Source organism: Magnolia sinica, chromosome 16 (assembly GCF_029962835.1).
Source record: "Magnolia sinica isolate HGM2019 chromosome 16, MsV1, whole genome shotgun sequence".
NCBI lineage: Eukaryota > Viridiplantae > Streptophyta > Magnoliopsida > Magnoliales > Magnoliaceae > Magnolia > Magnolia sinica.
The window spans coordinates 69438202-69458988 of NC_080588.1; the positions used below are offsets into that span (position 1 = coordinate 69438202).

The window sequence follows — 20787 nt, forward strand, 5'->3', positions numbered from 1 at the left end:
AAATCTTCACTAATCTTATCCATTAATGATTAGATCCATGAGAAGTTCAGAGATCTGATAAATCTCTTCTTACCAATTGGATAAGATAGGACTCTGATTCCAGTTGTGTCCTTGAATTATGCAAGGTAGCTTCTAAATGCTACAAGTGGATCCTTGGCACCCTATTTCTCACCTTTATTTTTATTAGTTTTTAATTAATCTATTCACAATTATTTCCTTCCTTTTACCTGATTTAGATTTCATCTTATCATAGTTATAGTTCAAGTTATATTCAGATTATGTACAAGGTTCAGTCCCTTTGGATTCGACCTCGGTCTTATCGAGTTTATTACTACATCACAACCCTATACTTGGGTGTGAACACCATAAAAGTTTTGGATTAAGCCGATCTTTGTTTTTTGCCTTCATCTGAATCTATATGACCTAATCAACGGATTGGATGTCAAATAAACAGTACAATGGGCCTTAGGAGAATTTTAATTGTGGATATCCAATCACTATTATGGTTGGGTCCTTACTCTTACTCAGGTGGTAGACTCTCAGGAGTTTCAACACCGGGTTAAGGGTTCGAGTACCCGTAGGTGGTGAAATTCCACTACAGCATGCGTGTGTGGGGGTGTGTGTTAAAAAAAATCACTATTATGGTCCACCTGAGATTTATATCCCTCTCATTTTTGGATCTGTAAAAATGGATGAAACACATACATTATGGTGGACATAGAGCACTGACCACCAGCCACCAGGCTGGTGGCATGGGGAGTAGCCAATCCATTAACACCCTACCTTGCGGCTAGAAAACTATGTCAGAACAAGTAATTCAGGTCCTCTACTCCACTCTGGAATACAGCCTCACTGCCACTAAGATTGACAATGCCAAAACAGCATTTACATTTGGATGTAAGCTACACTCCAATTTTTTGAACAATTGAGACTGTTGAATTGCTTAATGTGGAAATCACCAGAATCTGATTGTGCATAGGACATAGAGATCAAACGATTGGGATGGCTTACCAAGTTGAGACGCTATTAATCAGAATACCAGAGTACAGCTAGGATCTTCCTCTCCTTCACACCCTTTCTGCAGCACAGTAGATGGGACTCGAATTCTGCCGTAGTGTAGGATCGGGGACCCAGCTCTCTTATATAGAGACTATGGAGAGAGAGTTTGAAACCCATCAAAACTCTCTCTCCCATGCTCCACATTGATGTGTCCTAATTCGACTCAAATTGTTGTCTGCGTAAACAGCTATAGCATTCCATCCCTAACACTCATTGTTGCACAATCAGAGTTGCGCAGCAGATCACCTAAAGTGGGGCCCACTGGTCTACTCAATCATTCAGTCCAACTGAATGACAATCCAGACCGTTGATCAGTAAGGCCCACCAAATTGAGTTCTTACATTCTCCTACTTGGGCCTCATTGAGCAACGTCAATGATTGTCATACAGAATAATTTTAAAAAAGAAAAAAGAAAACAAGTTTTGATATTTTAAGAAAACATCCAAATGGTTAACCAATATAATTGTTGGACTATATGAGTAATGCTATTCAATCTGGTCCATTAAGACTGTCAGTATCGAAACGCGGTAGTCGTCACATCATTTAATTTAGGCGAAGTGAGGCTAAACATGATCACAAGTACTTTTAATATTACCGACATAGATTAGGAACTAAGAATGTGGTATAAGGATTACACACTTTAGTGTGATGATATGTGCCTATCCTTAAAAGATCCCGAAGCTTTTACATGTCTCCAACAAGACACGACTGTAGTTCTACTTACTCAAATTTTGCACACATATATAGAGAAGCAGAAATAAATCTTTATGTCAAAATCATCCAAAAATAAAATGCATAAAAATGAGATTTCTAAATGTTTGTGAAAATCAAAATATGCTCAACTCCCACTAACTGAAAACATCTGTGGGATTAATGACTCCCATGGATGTCACATGTTCCTGAAATGGCTTGATAGGGAGCCCTTTAGTGAGCGGATCTACAATCATCTGCTTAGTGCCGATGAATTCCACGGACACTTGATGATTCTGAAATATTTCCTTTATAACAAGATACTTGATATCGATATGCCTCGACCTTGACGAATGCTTGTTGTTACTAGAGAAGGAAATAACAGCTGAATTATCGTAAAATATTCTCAATGGTTTCGGGATATGCTCCAGTACCCGTAAACCTGAGAAGAAACTCTGTAACCATAGTGCTTGATTAGATACCTCATGACAAAAAATAAATTCAGCTTCCATAGTGGATAAGGCTGTGGTAGACTGTTTCACGCTTTTCCACGACACAGCTCCTCCCACCATCTTGAAGATGTATCCTGAAGTAGACTTCTTAGTATCAACACAGCCTGCGAAGTCTGCATCTGAATATCCGATCAACTCCAACTGGTCAGATCTTCTGTAAGTGAGTCCGAAGTCATTCGTTCTTTAAAGATACCATAATATTTTCTTTGCAGCTATCCAATGTTGCATTCCTGGATTAGATAAGTATCTTTCCAACATTTCAATGACAAAGGCAATGTCCAGTCGCGTATAAACTTAAGCATACATGATACTCCCTACTACTGATGCGTATGAAAATTCGTTCATTTGATTCTTTTCCAAATCATTCTTTGGACACTGAAATAGGCCAAATTTGTCTCATTTACAATGGATAACTTTCCTAAAGCATAATTTTGTATGCCATATCTTTCGAGTACCCTAGTAATATAGGCCCTCTGTGACAGGCTGAGCAGTCTAAGTATTCTGTCATGGCGAATCTCAATGGCGATGACATAAAAAGCTTCACCATGGTCTTTCATTTCAAATCTTTAAGATAAGAATTTCTTAATGTCGCTCAACATCCTTGTATCACTACTAGCTAATAGAATGTCATCAACATATAAAATCATCATAACGAACTTACTCCCACTGGTTTTAATGTATATGCATATATCTGCAGTGTTTTCTACAAATCCATATGAGGAAATTACTTCATAAAACTTAAGGTACCACTGTCACGGTGCTTGTTTTAACCCATAGATGGATTTCTTTAGTTTGCAAACCAAGTGTTCTGAGCTTCTAGCTACAAAACCTTCGGGCTGCAACATGTGTACATTCTCATTCAGATCCTCATTGAGAAATGTAGTCTTTACATCCATCTGATATAACTCTAAATTTATATGAGCTACAAGGGCCATTATAATTCTGAATGAGTCTTTCTTAGATACTGATGAGAAAGTCTCCTTAAAGTCAATGCCCTCACGTTGGTTAAAATCCTTGGCAACAAGTCTTACTTTATATCTTTCAACATTATCCTTGAAGTCCCTTTTAGTTTTAAATATCCATTTACAACCAATCGGCCTTATTCCAGTGGGTAACTCTACAAGATCTCATAATTTATTGTCCCGCATAGATTTCAACTCATCTTTCATGACATCTAACCAACGAGAAGGATCAGCACTTTATTTGACTTGTGTAAAGGATTCATGATCATTTTCTACCCCTATATCACAGTCATGCTTCTGTAAGTATACGATGTAATCGTCTCGATTTACAAGCCTTCTCTCTCTTTCAGATCTTCTCAATGATTCAGCTTGTTGGGTCTGATCTTGATTTTTCTCATTAGTGGTTTGTATATGAGGTTCTACGTAGTGTTCTGTAATGACTATAGAATCGGCTGCATCAGTAATACCCACGTGATTTGAAGCGACTATTACTGGAGTCACAGTCCTTTGTTCCTCAAATACAAAATTTCTTATGTTCGTGCTCCCACTGTTTTCAGTGTCCTCAATGAATCTAACATTCTCAGTCTTAATAATCCTGATAGAGTGGAAAGGACAGTAGAATCTATAGCCTTTTGATCTTTCTGGGTATCCAATGAAGAAACAACTTACAGTTCTAGGATCAAGCTTCTTTTCATGCGAGTTATAAATTTTGACCTCAGCAGTACAACCTCAAACATATAGATATCGGAGACTTAGTTTTCTCCCATTCCACAACTCAAAAGAAGTTTTGCTTACTGCTTTGCTAGGAACCCTATTTAGTATATGAAATACGGTTTTGATCGCATCACTCCACAAAGATTCTGGCAATGTCGAGTTGCTGACAATGCTTCGCACCATATCCATAAGAGTGCGATTGTGTCTCTCGGCCACACCATTCTGCTTTGGAGTACCATGCATAGTGTACTGAGCGACAATGCCACAATCCTATAGGTATCTAGCGAATGGCCCTGGATTGCGTCCTAATTCATCATATCTGCCATAGTATTCACCACCACGATCAGATCTGACAACTTTAATTCTTTTATCGAGCTGATTTTTCAACTTTGGCCTTATAGATTTTAAAAGCATCCAGGGCATTTGATTTCTCATTAATAAGGTATGGGTACCCAAAGCAAGAGTAGTCATCTATAAAGGTAACAAAATATTTGTGGCCACTCCATGAGGCTTTAGGGAATGGTCCACAGATATCTGTATGTATAACCTCTAATAGACCTACACTTCTAGTTGCACCTTTCTTTCTCGTTCTAGTCTGTTTCCCTTTTGTGCAATCAATGCATACTTTATAGTCAGAAAAGTCTAGAGAATGTAAATTTCTTCTTGCACAAGCCTGTCTAATCTCTCACGAGATATATGGCATAGTCGCCTGGCCACAGCATGGAGGAATTCTCATAGTCTAGCCTTCGCTTGGATCTCAATTTTTTTCCATGCAGGGTATTAATATTATCGACGTGAGAGGCAATCAAGTCTAACTGGTATAAGTTGTTTACTATAGAGCCGATTCCTACTTTAATTGAATTAAAGTAAATACTAAAACTTTTATTTTCAAAGTGAAATGAATATCCCAACTTATCCAAACAGGAAATTGAAACTAAATTACGCCTGATAGATGGCACACGAAATGTATCTACTAAATCCAAAAAATGACCGGATTTTAAATTAAGCTTATAGACTCTTATTGCCCCCACGTCAACCTTGACACCATTGCCTACGTATATTGAGCGCTCTGCATCAGTTAGTGGCTTGGCCTGTAATAATTCCTGCATAGAAGTGTATATGTGAATAGTAGTTTCTGAATCTATCCACCAGGAATCCGCTGACACATTGGTCAGATTAGATTCAAAACAGACAAGAACAGAATGATTACCTTCTTTATGAGTCAATTCTTAAAACTGTCGCAGTCTTTCTTTAGATAACCCGCCTTTTTGCAAAAGAAGCATGGTTTACCTTTAACCCGTTTGCATTTAGATCCATTTCTAGATTGATTCTCATGGTTTCCAAATGGAGGGCCAGAGAATCCATTATTAGAACCTTATTTCCTTTGCCCTTTACCTTTATTCCCATGCCCTTGCCCATGACCTGCGATCACCATATTAACATTTTGAACTTTGACCATCTGCCTGATCCTGTCTTCTTCTTGGACGCACTGGGTGATAAGTTCATCCAATGACCACATGTCCTTCAGAGTGTTATAGTTTAACAGGAACGTGCCAAATTGGGGAGGTAAGTTGTTCATGATCAAATGAACCAATTGATCATAATTGATCATCAGTGAGTATAAGCCCTAGAGCACGAATCTTAGAAACAACCTCGATCTGCTTTACGATGTATTCACAGATGTTGACTTTTCCATCATGGGATAAGTGAGTCAATTTATTAAGAAGGATGCCCACTTCAGATTTATCAGATTTCTTGAATCGTTTTCCCATTTCAGTCAGGAAATTTTTGGCATTGTCTGTTTTAGGCATGGCTCCCTTCATAGATTCAGAAATCGAATACTTAATTACTTTCAGGAATGTATCATTTGATCTAAACCATGCAACCCATCGATTGTATTTAGCTTCAGTGGTATGATTAGATGGTTCTGGCGGTTCTAGTGTTATCAGGGCCAGATCTAATTGAAGACAGCCCAGTACAACTTTAATGGCGTTCTTTCATTGAGCGTAATTAGATCCATTTAGGGCAGGGACTTGATTCTGATTAGTTAGAATTGAGACTGAAATAAAATAGATACATGTATACTCACGTTAGTTCATAATTTCACAAAACAATTTCATGAATGTAAACAAATATCAGGCAAAGATAGCTGATTTAGTTGCTAAGGGAGGCATCAACTGAATCATCGAAGATGAAGATGGGCCCAACCATCACATCAAGTGATCTACTTGAACATGAAGCTAAGTGATGTCAATTATGTTAATTTGAGACACTTAACACTTGTGGATGAGATGAGTCTTTCAGCTTTACATTACCTATAACATTTACTTCACCCGTTCACGTGACTGGCAAACAGTAATCATCTGTGTTTTCGTTACCGTACGCATGAAAATGTGAACGCAATTGTATGCAATCTTTTTAATCCCAATGTTGCAAGTTTGTACTTATAAAAAATTTCATCCATTGAGGTCACTATGGTGGTTAACACAACCGAGTCCAAAACTACAAATATAGACTTAGGATTGCGATTATAATCATGCCTCAATGAATTATACTTAAAATTAGTTTGATACGGCTCACAAGATGGTCAATATTGATCATTGGAGGATAGAGAAACTTTGGACAGAAACGGACGAATATGTTCCGTTCTCTGTAATCCAACGGTCTATGTAAGACCTTTAAGGATGGGTAGTGGGCCTACAGTTGGGCTGGGTCAAAACTCCATATTGCCAGGTTATCACTAATGAGTAAAGCAGATCTAGCCTACACCGTTTACATGATGGATAGGAAGCATCAACTTTTAACAATTAAATGTGTAGATCCATTCATGGGCATCTACAACATGAATGGATTAGCCCATATTCTGAATGTTTATTAACGTGATCTGAATTTAATGTGTAAACATTTGCTCCAAAGAAATGGGCCCAACCACTATCCATGCTCAAATCAACTGATGAGGCCTACTCGTCACAAAATAAACCCAATATAATGTCCCAGAGTATATGTAATGGGCCTTGAATAGGTGTCAGGCCCATTACAGAGATTAGGAGGATCCATAACTAGAAGTGGGCTCTTGAACGAGCATCAGGCCCAATATAGGGATTGAATGTGGATCCCACATTCGGGTACAGGATCCGAATGAATTGAAATCAGGTCTGCTGACCCGACCATATATCTAAGGTCATTTCTCAACCTAAAATAAGTGGCAAAAAAGCAAGTCGTTTTCAACCAATTGCATGCGGCAACTGAAAAGAGGGAGATGGAATCCTAGCTGCCACAGATGAACAAGCGTCCGACCGCCTCCATCATCAGATGGTAGTGATCATGGTGCAAGATGGCCAACGGTGTTGCTGTACGTAAAGGACGTCGGTGGTGGACTAAAATCCTCATATGCCACTAGCATCTGCCAAGAGACCATCTCCTTGCGACGATAATGGGTGCCGCAGAGAGAGATGGAGGCGCTGGTGGTGATGGAGATAAAGTATATGGTCGGAATCAAGAGATGAAGATGCATAGATGAACATCAGAGATGCCGGCTGTTCACTCCCCAAGTATAGGGTTGTGATGTAGTAATAAACTCGGTGAGACCGAGGTCGAATCCCAAGGGACTAATACCTGTACGTTATCTGAAACTAAGTAGAACTAGAACTAGACTAAGACAAAATCTAAATCAAATAAATTTAAGGAGTAATGGTGAAATATTTATCTAAATTTAGAGAGATCAATGGTAGGAAACTAGGGATTCAGAGGATCCACTTGTAGAGATCAAGGAGATCTTATGCCTGCTTCAAGAACTCAACTGGATTTAGAGTCCCATCTTCATCCAGTTGAAGGGTGTAACCATGAAAATCAAACTGAACTTCCTTTGATATAGTTTTCAAGAGATGAAAGGTATATGAATTAGAATGGATTCCATCACCAAACCATGCTTAGGAGACAAAGTAAACAATAGAATTAAAATAATTAACAACCAATCAGAGGATTATGAAGGTTAGGAAGGGTACCGTCATCCGACCATACCTAGGAGACGATGGTGAACAACAGGGCTTCATGACGTCATAATCATGAAAAGGAAAGGAACATGCTCAAAGCTATCGCAGACCCATTGTAATTTTAGTCACAACAGACCATTAAAAACTAAAAATATTCCCTTAATTAAACCAAACTCAACATCAGTTTAATCTAAACAAAAGGCACAAGCAAAAGGTCTCCCATCACACTACAAGCTTCACCTCTAAGCCCTAGCTAAGAGGTTTAGCCTAAAATAGATATGATTAGGCTGAGTATCTTAAAGAAAAAGAAAGAAAACCAAGAAAATTAAGGAAGAATGGAGTCGGCCAGCCTCCACTCTCTCTCTCTCTCTCTACTCCACGTTCCTGCCTTGTATCCATCGTCTCTAAGATCATCCTCTACAGCCTTCTCTCTATCTCTTTTATAGGCAACCAAAGTCGGTTATGTGTGCCAAAGGCGGTGCTTCCTTGCATAGCCAAGAAACTGTCTGCGTAAATCTGTTTACGCAGCTAAGAAAATATACGTGAACCTTCAGCTTTCCTTGCTTTATTTCCCAAAAATTCACGTCACCTGGGACATTTTTGGACGGCAAATATAATGGATGGATTGGATCTTTTCATCGGCCAGCTGTCGTGGCCCACCTGGATCGACAGATCCAGCCGCAGCTCCCTGTTGCAAAACAGAGTAGCCGCAAGTCGACTCTGTTTCGGACGTTGGTCCATTTATTGAAGCCAAGTGGAAAATCCACTTCGTCCATTGGTTTCAGGACGAAAAACCATCCGGGAAGGAGTGTTTTTGGAGTGAAATCGGTGTGGCCCACACGATCTTTTATTCCGCCGTCCATCCTGCGTTTAACAGTTAGGATCTTGCACTAGCTTAAGATAAGTGAACGGTTTGGATCATTGAACTGGATGATGGGTGGGGCCCACAATGCAGATCAGTGTCCGCACCTTGCGGACGCTGTGTAAGCAAGAAACGGATTGGGTCAGCGCCCGCTGATCGATCTCAGCGGTTTTTGTGGCCTATGCACTCCCAAATTCATCACAACCCCTAACCAGCATTTTGCTAGTCCCGAGCAAAACATGCGAAAAATAATTTTAGAAATACACAACAATTTCTGTAAACCCGAGTGACTTGTGAACAGATCGTCGTGGCGCGAGAATTCTACGATTCATGAACGGTGCACAAAATTTTTTTTTTCTTTCTGGAATCACGCTCACGATAAACTTCATAATCAGTTTCAAAATATTAATTCATTAATTAGAATATTCTAAACATTGAGTTTCACGAGCGTATAGTGTAATCTCGGCTTACTATCATTAAGAGATCCAATTGTCAATTTTATGATATCCTTAGTAATTAACAACAGAATGCATGACAACTGAAATCAACACTTGCCTGATAGGTTAACTTTTCATTCTACTAGCCTTTGATTTTTTTCTTGAACAGTAACGCCAATGAAGGGAATCAAATCCTCACCTATAGGGAGCAAACCTATGGTAAAGATTGTACTCCTAACTCTTTTCTCATGTCAACCATGGGGAATCGAATCTTCATCTATAGGGAGCAAACCTATGGTGAAGATTATATGACTTACGCTTCTCACAATTCTTAGTTATAGACCGAAACTAAAAATTTCAGGCTGGTTTCTTTCATGCTTAGTGATTACTAAGTTAATCATTTAATGTTGAAACGGAACCTTAATGTGCAACCGAGATGTGATATGTGAGATCATGACTCAATCAATGTTTAAAAGTTCTAATTATGGGCTAACAATTCAAACTTAATTGTGAAATCTAACAGATGGCGGAATCCAAGAGTTATAAATTACTGACATTCTGTACCTTGCAATGTTAAAATCACCCTTATCCTTCACAATCACTTCAAATGCACAAGAAGTTCTAAAAAAAATTTAAAAATTTCCACAATTTGTGCTCAAGACTAAGAAAATACTGATAAGGTAATCTAATCGCCCACCCCCAACCTAAAATCTACATTGTCCTCAATGTAAAAGAAATAAGCATGCAATGCATATGGGACAACGAAAATAAAAGAGGAGTGATGGACAAATAGTACATGTATGAAAGAATCTAGAGGCTTTCTAAAAAAATATCCATGTAAGAGCGAGTCAGCATAAGAGAGAAATCAACAAAAGCAAAATGATAAAAATGCAAAAATAAAATCCTATCTATACCACTTTCGCAGGTGCTCTCGATTGCATTTAGCGTATGCAACAAGCCTTTAAACCGCTAGGTTACCCCTAGTGGACGAGTTGTAGTCTCGTGAGGGTTTGCAGTAATGTTACCCACAAACATTGAATTAACTAACTAGGAAAATGAAATGAAATGAAAATATGGGTTGCCTCCCAGGAGCGCTAAGTTTAACGTCTTCAGCCAGACAAGAATGAACCATGAACTAATCAATCTTGATATCCTGGGTCCGCCAAATAAATTTCTTCCACATCTTTTTTCACCAAATTATCTAAATATGGTTTCAGCCGTTGACCATTTACTTTGAAGATATTCCCGTCTGTTAAATTTTGAATCTCAACTGCTCCATGAGGAAATACTTTTACAACTCGATAAGGACCATACCACCGCGAACGTAGTTTTCCAGGAAAAGAGGCGTAGCCTGGAATTGTACAATAATACTTTTTGGTTCGGTTCAAATGTCTTGCGAAGAATCGACTTGTCATGGAAGATTTTTGTCTGCTCCTTATAAATTTTTGCATTCTCATATGCCTCATTTCGAATTTCCTCCAACTCATTGAGTTGAAGTTTTCGGTGTGATCCGGCCTTGTGCACATCGAAATTAAATGTTTTGATGGCCCAATACGCATGATGTTCTAATTCCACAGGTAAGTGACAGGCTTTCCCAAATACAAGCCTGTACGGAGACATTCCAATCGGAGTTTTGAAAGCCGTACGATATGCCCAAAGAGCATCATTCAACCGTTGCGACCAATCCTTACGATCGGGGCGAACCGTTTTCTCTAAAATTTGTTTAATCTCCCGATTTGACACCTCAACTTGACCACTTGTTTGTGGATGATATGGCGTTGCAACTTTATGAGTGATGGAATATTTCTTCATTAAAGATTCAAACGGTTTGTTGCAAAAATGAGTACCCCCATCACTTATAATTGCTCGAGGAGTGCCAAAACGAGAAAAGATATTTTCTTTTAAGAAACGGACCACAACTCTGTGATCATTCGTTTTACATGGCACTGCTTCAATCCACTTAGAGACATAGTCGACGGCCACAAGGATATACACATAACCAAATGACGGGGGAAATGGGCCCATGAAGTCAATACCCCAAACATCAAATATTTCAACAATGAGAATATTGGTAAGTGGCATCATGTTCCTGTGGGAAATATTACCCGTACGTTGGCATTTATCACATGTTGAACAAAAGGCATGGGTGTCTCGAAACAGTGTAGGCCAATAAAATCCACTTTGTAAGACTTTCGCAGCTGTTTTCTTTGAACCAAAATGACCGCCACATGCATGATCATGACAAAAGGAGATTATACTATGAAACTCACTCTCAGGCACACATCTCCTAATAATCTGATCAGGATAAATTTTGAATAAGTATGGGTCATCCCAAAAGAAATGTTTAACCTCAGCAAGAAATTTGGATTTATCTTGTTTAGTCCAATAAGAAGGAAGTTGACCTGTAACAAGATAGTTTACAATGTCTGCATACCAAGGTAATTGGGAAATAGTTAGAAGTTGTTCATTAAGGAAAGACTCATTCATTGGCAAAAGATCCACTGTGGACTCTAAGACAAGTCTAGAAAAATGGTCGGCTACTACATTTTCGGAACCCTTTTTATCCCGAATTTCAATATCGAATTCTTGTAGCAAGAGAATCCACCGAATCAATCGAGGTTTAGCGTCTTTTTTAGAAAGAAGATATTTCAATGCTGCATGATCTGAGAACACTATAACCTTTGATCCTATGAGATACGACTTGAATTTGTCTAGAGCAAATACCACCGCCAACAATTTTTTTTCAGTGGTAGAGTAGTTAAGCTGTGCATCATTTAGAGTCCTACTAGCATAATAAATGACATGAGGCATTTTGTTCAATCTCTGTCCTAGGACGGCTCCAACAGCATAATCCGAAGCATCACACATAAGCTCAAAAGGTAAATTCCAATTAGGTGGTTGGATGATTGGAGCAGAAGTCAGTAAATGCTTCAACTTATTAAAAGCTTGCCAACACTCATCATTAAGGACTAAAGCAACATCTTTAGCTAGTAAATTGCATAAGGGTCGAGAAATTTTGCTAAAATCCTTAATGAATCTCCTGTAGAATCCCGCATGCCCTAAGAATGATCTAATCTCCTTAACCGTTCTGGGTGGAGGAAGACTAGAAATTAAATCAATCTTGGCTTTATCAACTTCAATGCCTTTACTTGAAATAACATGCCCGAGTACAATCCCTTTTTGAACCATAAAATGACACTTTTCCCAATTCAATACTAGGTTCGTTTTTTTACATCTTTCCAAGACAAGAGATAGATGGTATAAACATTCATCAAATGAAGAGCAAAAAACTGAAAAATCATCCATGAAAATCTCAAGGAAACGTTCAACCATGTCTGAAAAAATACTCATCATGCATCGCTGGAAGGTCGCAGGTGCATTACACAACCCAAATGGCATACACCGATTGGCATATGTACCAAAAGGACATGTAAATGTGGTTTTCTCTTTATCCTCGGGAGCAATGGGAATCTGATTATACCCGGAATAACCATTCAGGAAACAATAATAGCTGTGCCCTACCAATCTCTCCAGCATCTGATCTATGAAAGGAAGAGGAAAGTGATCCTTCCTTGTGACCAGGTTCAGTTTACGGTAATCAATACAAACTCGCCAACCCGTAGTCATGCGAGTCGGCACTAACTCATTATCCTCATTCTTTTTCACCGTAATCCCAGACTTTTTAGGAACAACTTGAACTGGACTGACCCATGTGCTATCAGAAATGGGGTAAATGATACCAACATCTAATAATTTTAGCACCTCAGCTCGAATGACCTCTTTCATGTTAGGGTTAAGCCTCCTTTGCATTTCTCGTGATGTTTTTGCGTTTTCTTCAAGATGAATACGATGCATACACACCGTGGGGCTTATTCCCTTTATGTCCGCTATTGTCCACCCAATAGCTGCCTTATGTTCTCTAAGAACATTAAGCAGCTTACCCTCCTGTTCTTTATCAAGGTTAGCAGCTATGATGACAGGCAGGGTTTCAGAATGTCCTAAAAATGCATACTTGAGAGTTTCAGGTAATTGTTTAAGGTCGACTTTGGGTGGTTTCTCAATAGATGGGACCAGTTTAGACTCAGATGGTGGAAGAGGTTCCACTCTCGCTTTCCATTTTGTTGTATTCATATCTGGATTATAGTCAAGCAATGCATTGACTTCTTGGATGGAACTTTCTATGTCAAAATCTCTGCCAAAATGTGCTAAACACGTCTCAAGAGCGTCATCGGAAGATTCAAGGAAAGAGTCATGCACTAGACTCTCAATCATGTGCACTTCAAATATATCATCCGAGTCTGACATTTGTTGTCCAGCATTAAAAACGTTGAGCTTGATCTTCATGTTACCAAAGGACAACTTCATAACTCCATTCCTACAGTTTATGATTGCATTGGATGTGGCCAAGAATGGACGTCCTAAGATAACCGGGATTTGACTTGTAGGATTCTGGACAGGCTGAGTATCTAGAACGATGAAATCCACTGGAAAATAAAACTTGTCAACCTGGATTAGCACATCCTCAACAACACCACGGGGCACCTTGACAGATCTATCAGCTAGTTGGAGTGTTATTTTAGTTGGTTTCAACTCACCAAGTCCTAGCTGCTCATAGACCGAATATGGTAACAAATTAACACTGGCCCCTAAATCAAGCAACGCTTTCTGAACCTTATGCTCTCCTATGACACAAGAAATGGTTGGAGCTCCTGGATCCCTAAATTTAGGAGGAGTGTTGTTTTGAATCATGGAGCTGAGTTGCTCTGCAAGGAAGACCTTCTTATGAACATTCATCTTACGCTTTTGAGTGCATAAATCTTTAAGAAACTTAGCGTAAGCAGGGACTTGCTTGATCGCATCAAGCAACGGAATGTTGATTTGGACTTGCTTAAACATGTCCAATATCTCATTAAAGTTGTTTCCTTTCTTAACCGGTGCCAGACGTTGGGGAAAAGGTGCTTTAGGCACATAAGATGGCACATGAGTGGTTCCTGGAGAGTCAGAGTGTTGTTGTACTTTGGATGCACTAGTATGTTTCTCCATTTCATTTTGATCTTCCGCATTGGACTTTGATTCTTCCCTAGGCATATCTATTTTGTTCTCGATCTGTTTACCGGACCTAAGGGTGATGATTGATTTGGCTTGCTCATGATATTGTTCTTGGTTTGAATTAGAGCCAATCTCATACTGTCCTTTTGGATTTACCACAGGTTGACTAGGGAACTTGCCCTTCTCTCTCTCACTCAATGTGACAGCAAGTTGACCCAACTGTACTTCCAGCTTGGCAATAGATTGCGCATTTGCATGTAAACTCTGCTGGTTAGCTAGTAAGGTATGTTGGGTGTCTTTTTGAAATTGAAGTGAACTCTGCATAAAAAGATTGAGTGTGTCCTCAAGAGATGGTTTCCTAGATTGTGGAGGCACTTGTTGATACTGTGAGAACTGCTGAGGTTGTTGACTGCCAACTTGGGAGTAAGGTTGCATAGGAGGATTTTCAGATGGTCCTCCTTGTTGTGGTCCTTTTGCCCAAGAAAAATTTGGATGCCTAGCCCACCCTGGATTGTAGGTGTCTGAGTAAGGATCATTCCCAGGTCTCCGAAAGGTGTTCATAGCATGTACTTGTTCAGGGAGAAATTCTGAAAATGCTGAACTAGATGGACAAGACGGCGTAGGATGGGCGAGACTAGAACATGTGGCACATGACTCGACTTGAGTTGTTTGTGGAGGTCCATTATTTAACATTAAAGCATCCACTTTCTTTGTCAGGCTATCAATTTTGGCATAAAGATCTGGCGTGACTCCTACCTCATATATACCACCTTTCTTCTGTGGTTGGGGACTCCTTTCACCTCTATTTGAGTAGTCCCATTGCTGGGAATTTTCACACAAGGTTTCAAAGAAATTCCACGCTTCAACATCACTTTTGGTCATGAATGACCCTCCACTGGTGGCGTCAACCATGCGACGGTTTTGGGGTGTCAGACCGTCATAGAAGTATTGAACCTGTTGCCACTTTTCAAAACCATGGTGTGGACATTTAAGAAGTAAATCCTTCCATCTTTCCCAACATTCATGAAAGTGCTCACCCTCTTTTTGTGTGAAATTTGTAATTTCTCTACGGAGAGCATTAGTTTTGTGAACCGGGAAGAACTTGTTTAAGAACTTCTTAGACAGTTGGTCCCATGTAGTGATAGACCCAACTCCTAGAGAATTCAACCATGCTTTCGCCTTATCCTTCAAAGAAAAAGGAAAAAGGCGCAAACGGATCGAATCGTCTGAAAAGTTTTGGAACTTAAAGGTGGAGCAAATGTCTAAGAATTCTTTCACATGATGATATGGATCCTCCTTATCTGAACTATAAAAGGATGGCAACAATTGTATGACCCCAGGTTTAAGTTTAAAGTGTGCTACCGTGGTGGCAGGCAACACTATACATGAAGGTGCATTGAATTGGATAGGAGATGAATAATCTCTAAGAGCTTTAGTTCCATTCTCTTCCGTCATTTCAAACAGGATGTTTCTAAATCTTCTATGAAAGGTTCTTTCTATTTCAGGGTCAAAATGTGCTAGTTCTATGTTCAGAGATCTACGTCCTAGCATAAACTATGTTATCAATATAAGAAAGAAAACTAAACTAAGAAGCAACCTAAGAGAAATAAAACTAGACCTAGCAACTATGAGATTCTAAAACAAGAAAAAGCTATGTAAATGAAAATTGGAAAGAAGAACCCAGAAAAGGAGATGATGAATGTCTGTAGATTTGAGAGCTCCTCCTTTTGAAGACAATGTTATTTAGCAGCTTCCTTCCTCAATTCCTGTAAACAAAAAGAAAACAAAAATAAATTAAATGTCTCAAAAAATAAAATAAAATAAAATAAAATAAAATAAAATAAAATAAAATAAAATAAAATAAAATAAAATAAAATAAAATAAAAAAATATAAAATTTGGAAAGAGATTACCAAATTAGTAGTTTATGTCAGGTCCCTACAAAACAGGAAATAGGTTAGTTTCTAAAAAAAATAAAAAAAAAAAAAAAAAAAAATTTAACCTAAAGTTAGTAAAAAAAACTAAGACTATGAATTATGATAAGAGAGAATCCTAAATCCAATTGGACCGAAACAGTCCCCGGCAACGGCGCCAAAAACTTGATGTTTTATTTAAACCAACCTGATTTAAATGATTTTAAACTCGCAAGTATACGAATCAGATGTAGATATGGTACGTATTACGAGATCGTTCCCACGAGGACTAGTCGTCACAATTCAAAATTAAAGACTCTTCTTAACTAATCCAACAAATATTTGCGATAGTAATTAAATAAACTAAATAAAAATCAATGAAAAATAACCAAGAATAATGAGGAAAATTCAATCAAGGAGAAGACTAGGACTTTCGAATCCACCCCTAATTATCATAAACCTTGTTTTACCTGTTGATTCCCTAATTCAGATTGATATCAAAATAAATAAAGCACACGCTATGTCCTTGGTCGGGTACACAGAATGTATAATTCCTTAAAGCATATGGATCACATCTTTCCATCCATGGTCAGGGCATGGAGAGATGTAGATTCCTGTTTCTTCCTCTATAGGAACCTGTTCATGGTCAGATACAAGCACCTATGATAATATTCCAAACAACATCCATACTAGACTTTGGTTGAGCTCTTAGAATGGAGAAGTACAGAACCTCCAATTAAGCACACTAGAGAAGAAAACACATCAATTAAATCAAAATAAAATCAACACATAACAAGGATTATTCAAATTAGGGGCTTCATCTCCGCCCTAGCTAAAGGATTTAGCTATCCATGGAATCAACTGGAAAGAAGGAAAAATATAGATGATAAAGGAAAAACATCCTTCCAATCTCTCCCTTCTTTCTTCCTCTCTATCTCTTGCTTCTCCAAGCTGGAATAATCTCCAAAAAACTTGGATGATCCGGCTCCCTGCACTTGCTCTTGAATTCCCTATCTTCTCTCTTGCTTTCTCCTCTTTTCTTCTCTTTTCTGGATCTTTCCTCCCTGGCTTCCCCTCCTCAAAACGAGCTCTCTCTCTTCTTTATAGCAGCTGGAAAGACGGTGGAAACGCTGTCGCAGCAACAGTGGAAGGTCTTCCGCATCCGCGTGCGAAAGGTTTCCGTTTCTGTTTGAAATGAGTTTCCGAGATGGTACATGTTCCGAATTTGATTTGGACACCTAGGATACGGTATTGGCCTCCTGAAGAATCTTCTGAACGGTCTGGATCATGCATCTGATGGTCATTGAGATCACGGAACAGCCCGCAAATCGGTCAGCATGCGGACCTTCTTTACGCAGCCAAGTTCAGATGCATAACATCCCATCTTTCCTTGCTCGGATTCCAAATAAAGACCGTCCCTTAGGACGTTTCCAAGTCGTCTACAAGATGGACGGATCAGATCTTCCATCTGATCGAGAATGGTGGGCCACAACCGCTGCAACGGTCGGACAGCGTCCGGCGTGCGTAAACAGGGTATACGTTGATCGCGCTGTGATGCTGGTGGGACCCATTATTGACATTATCTTCAAAATCCAGTCCATCCATTGGATTGACATTGAAAAACTGGTCGGACATGCTCAATTCTAGATCAAATTCATGGTGGCTCACAGGGTTTTAAACCTACCGTCCATTCTGTGTTTGAACGGTTAAAAACTGATATTTACTGCCATCTGAGATAACGCCACCTAGGCGATGGTAACATGGACCATTATGATCTAATAGACGGTCCAGATTGGACCCACAATCCTTAATGGTGGCCCACAACACGGGACCGCAAGACCCTGTTTCCGTTTTCGCGAAGCCGAAAACGGCAACTGCCTTTTTTAAAAAAATTTGGTCGGTCAGCGCCTGCTGACCGACCTTGCGTGTAATGATGCATTGCTGGTGTGCGTCCGCACTGCGTACATGCAGTGCACATGTGAGGTCCATCATGATGTATGCACCAAATCTCCTCCGTCCATATGATTCTCCATGTAATTTAGAGCGTTGGTACCAAAGATGAGCCATATCCAGGGACCAGGTGGGCCCCACTTAAGGAATTAAAGGGCTGATCTGGCCGTTGGGCCACTTCTCGAGATATCCAATGGTTGAAATTTAATATGTACGGTTTATTTATGGCCTGCAGGCTATGCATGAAGTTTCAAGTCAATCGGATGGCGAGAACCATGTGATCTTGCATTCTGGACCATTTTCGGGCCTTTTTAACGTGAACAGCTTGATTTCCTCGGCTCCCTTGCATGTGAATTCTTCAGTATTAGTTCCCTTGAGTGCGTTCCTTGCTCTGGTGACTTTGAAGTGTCAAATTCATGCTTGTAGTACTCTTTTTCCATCAACGCTCCTGATTTCATCCTGCAATAAAAATATAATTAAAATATTCCATTAAGCATTATCATGTACGTAAACTCATGCACTAATTAGGGTCTGATATGCAATATTCGACCCTCATCAGGCCCACCTTGATATATAGGTAAGGCCCATCTCAGTACTTGTGACCCATGGTTGAGGCGATATAACGCCCCGACTTTTCAGGACCCAAGTATATGACTCGTTTCCCAAAAAATCCAAGTGTTTAACCTTAAAGGATGGTCAAATTCGAGTATATATTTTTTTCTTTCATCAGAGTAAGTAGATGAGCGTACAATGGACAAGTAAGCATAAAAGAAAATTTTTAAATTTTATTTAGAATATACAAGAGGTTGCCCATAATGACTTATACAAACCAATGTCTCAAAAATTAACAAATATAAGAATTACATGATCCAATACATGAGAAATAATAGAATGCAAGTAAATTTGGAGCCATAAGACCCCTCAACTTCTCAAGGCAGATACAATCATGCAACTTTGGCACTTGAACCTGGCTCCTCATCAGCTTGAACCTGAAAATCACTTAAGTCACCTGTGCTACCTGTACGGTTATATTTATTTGATGGATGAGTGGCCAACTCAGTGTGAACTCCCCTCAAGATTACACACCGCCACATTAGGTAAGCTTAGTTATAAAACAAAGCATACAAAACAATACATGATGCAAGTCTTTTTATGTGTATGGATGCGTGAATGCAATCATCGCCCCGGGGATGCTCATCCATGCGGACAGTGGGCTCGTTACCCATGCAATCATCGACCCAGGTAAAACATCCAGACGGTCTGTGCCCCCAAAAAAACTAAAAAGGCCAAGTTATATGTCCTAAAGGGGGGATGAATAAGACTATGCCAAATTTAAGCTTTAACAGCGAAATAAAAGAATATAATGGCCAATTAAAAGAAATCAATTCACAATACTGAAAATGAAAAGCAACCTCAATAATCAAGAATTGAGAGGTTGATACAAATGCTGTTCTAAGGACAACCTTACACCATAAAAACCAAGGGTTTATGGCAGGACAACCTTATTTCTAGAACGTTCTTTGTATCAAGAACTCAAACAGAAAAGGAATGAATAAATAGCAATGAATTGAAATAAATTGCAAGAATTTAAATCTAAATTATTACAACATTCCCCACTGTACTTGAAATGTAAATATTACAACATTCACATCCACACAAACATTCCACAATTCTGAATGATAAAAGATAGAAAAAATTAAACGAACATTCAAACCACAAGACACAAGAAATTATAGTGGTTCGCCTGTGTGTACACCAACTGTTAAACAACAGCCACACAACTACTCCACTCCTAATATCCTCACACAGGGGATATCAGCATTCACTATCAAAATAGGTTTCACAGGTTCACCTAAAACCTTCACAATTGTGTCTTTTTAACTTGGGCTTACACAATCCAAAAACCCCACTTTCTGAGTTTTCTGGCTCTCCTCAGATAACCAACACAATGAGATTTTTCTGGCTTAACCTCAAACAAAACCAAAATAATGGAATTTACAATAAATGTAAAATACCTGAATTTCTCCTTTGTAACATCCCAAAAGAACCAATTGGAGTAGAAGTTCAAATGTAGAAGTTCAATGTCCAATACTCACTTTGAAATGGTTCTAGGTTCTAATTGATTTTAAATTAAACCAGTTGGGCTAGCTATATTTGATTTTGATTCCAAGAAGAAGGAATACAACAATTCCTCTTTTCAATTTTGATTGGAATATAGAAATAAAATCAAATTAAATAAGCTAACAAAAGAGAATTTTAAATATGCACACAATAGCTTAAAATAAACACAAACTTATCTCAGAGTGATGCCTTGATTTTCCTTAAATTGAATTATCAAACTCTTAAATTCGTCGTCTATTTATAGATAAATCAGGTCTACGACTAGTCTTGAGAACCCTTCGACTGGTCGTAGATGAAATAGACTTTTAAATTTTTAAGCGGGATTGAATCAGACAATTACACGACCGGTTGTAAGGTGTCTACGACTGGTCGTAGGACCTCTACGACTGGTCGTAGAGTACCTACGACTGGTCATAGGACTCAAAGATTGGTTGTTGTAGTTTGAGTTGAAGAACTAAGACTGGTCGAATGACTAGTCGACACTGTTCACACGACTGGTCGAATAGAGTCCAGGACTGGTTGTAAAT

General features: G+C 38.9%; 1 non-coding gene across 1 annotated transcript; it reads left to right on the forward strand.

The window, feature by feature from the left end:
• The first annotated feature begins 15247 nt into the window (after positions 1-15247).
• LOC131230150 (small nucleolar RNA R71) lies at positions 15248-15354 on the forward strand. The gene has a single exon (XR_009163873.1). It is a non-coding gene; the product is annotated as a small nucleolar RNA R71 (small nucleolar RNA).
• Positions 15355-20787: the final 5433 nt, after the last annotated feature.